The sequence below is a fragment of the Contarinia nasturtii genome, unplaced genomic scaffold (genome assembly GCF_009176525.2).
Source record: "Contarinia nasturtii isolate CC-2019 unplaced genomic scaffold, AAFC_CNas_1.1 Cnas_scaffold_737, whole genome shotgun sequence".
Lineage (NCBI taxonomy): Eukaryota > Metazoa > Arthropoda > Insecta > Diptera > Cecidomyiidae > Contarinia > Contarinia nasturtii.
In genome coordinates, this window is record NW_022198085.1 from 1 (window position 1) to 1,647 (window position 1,647).

Consider the following 1,647-nt stretch of genomic DNA (forward strand, 5'->3'; position numbering starts at 1 on the left):
TAGCAAACACTTTACAGTACAAAAAGAAATCGTAAAATCAAAAATTGAATTGATTTTTAGGTGACGAAGAAGTTGTACAGCTTTTACTTGATAATGGTGCAAAGGTCAATGCCCAGGACGAAGATAAACATACATGTTTACACTATGCAGTTAAAGAAGGTTTGTTCCCATCAACTATTTGGTCTTTTGAAATGAATATTCATGAAATTTGCTTCGTAGGTAAAGTGAAAGTGGTGGAAATCCTGATTAACAATGGCGCAGATGTAAAACTGAGAAACAAAGATGATCACACTGCACTCGATATTATTGAAAGTATAAATGAAGACCACATTAAAATCATCGATTTATTGCGGAAGGCTGAAAGTCAAATGGGATAGAGTCAACTGGTCAACTGTCCTAAATGCTAATTGGACCCTCAAACGCAATTTTAATTCGAAATCTTCACAATTTTATTTCAAATTTCCCAATTCAAAAGCCAAAATCTAAAATAAATTAATTCAATGTCATAGTTTCAAATTTGTGTATTTGTTTTATTGATTAAATTGAAAGGAATCCAGTTTTTTTATGTTTCCATCGTATATTACTTTTCTGCGCACCTCAGATCCCCGGGAAAACTTGTGAATCTTATTTTCTCACCAAGATACATGATCTCACAAATTTTGAAGAAATTTCAAACAAACATAATCCTCTATACAAAATTTTCGAGTTTTGGCTCCAAAAAATTCAAAAGTATTTTTAATCTTTCTATATACATAAGAGTCTCTTGAAATTGAGGTAAATGGTTTAAATCATAAACAAAGCTGTAAATCATAAACTACGGCAATGTTCTTATAGAAACAGTTCTTCGCCTTGTTATACAATCAAAGACGTCTGTAGAAGCAGCCGTGCACAACACAATCAAACAATAGTGCTTTGCAAGTTGATAAAAGCACACAAAGTGCAAAAATCGAACGAATTACATACTTTCAGGATGTTAAATGAGAGAAACAATAATTTGTATTGAAACGATCTAATAGAATCGTCGCTTTTTGCTATGGATCACGTTTTACACATGATTGGATTTTACTTGTTAATTGAAGAATTGTGTTAATTTCCAGGTGAAGACAGTACGATCCATATTTGAAATGGTTATACTTCGATCCTCGAATAAGACAAAAGACTTTCAATCGAAGTTATATAACAGAAAAAGTGTATTGAAATGATTTGGAACATTGCAAAACATCGTAAACAACTATTTTGGCGAAATGACATTGGAAAGAATCTGTTATTCATTCATACGGCTTGGATTTTCCCTGTTTCTTAACTTTTGTTTTTCGTCGTACTTCCTTGTATGCTCTAAATACAAAAATCGTGTCATTTTTTTAAAAACTATTTTCTGATAAAGAGACAGAGAAAGAGAGAGAGAGAGAGAGAGAGAGAGAGAGAGAGAGAGAGAGTAAAAGGAAGACAATTTTAATCTCAACCCAATCTGAAAAGGTCGTAATTTACGTGGTGATCATAACGTAAGTATTGAGTCCGTGTTCACTATAAAACTTAACATGTGAGTAAAATGGTTATCAGTCACCGCTCATGTGTGCAGTTTTCTCAATGCACAATTTTGATAGAGAGTCATTATCAATGCGCATGAATCGAATCGAAGGAATCTTT

At 32.7% G+C, this 1,647-nt stretch overlaps 1 long non-coding RNA gene across 1 annotated transcript; it reads left to right on the plus strand.

Moving 5' to 3' along the window:
• Positions 1-29: 29 nt before the first annotated feature.
• On the plus strand, positions 30-516 carry LOC116341516. The gene is made up of 2 exons (XR_004201176.1): positions 30-159; positions 220-516. It is a non-coding gene; the product is annotated as an uncharacterized LOC116341516 (long non-coding RNA).
• The last annotated feature ends 1,131 nt before the right edge of the window (positions 517-1,647 follow it).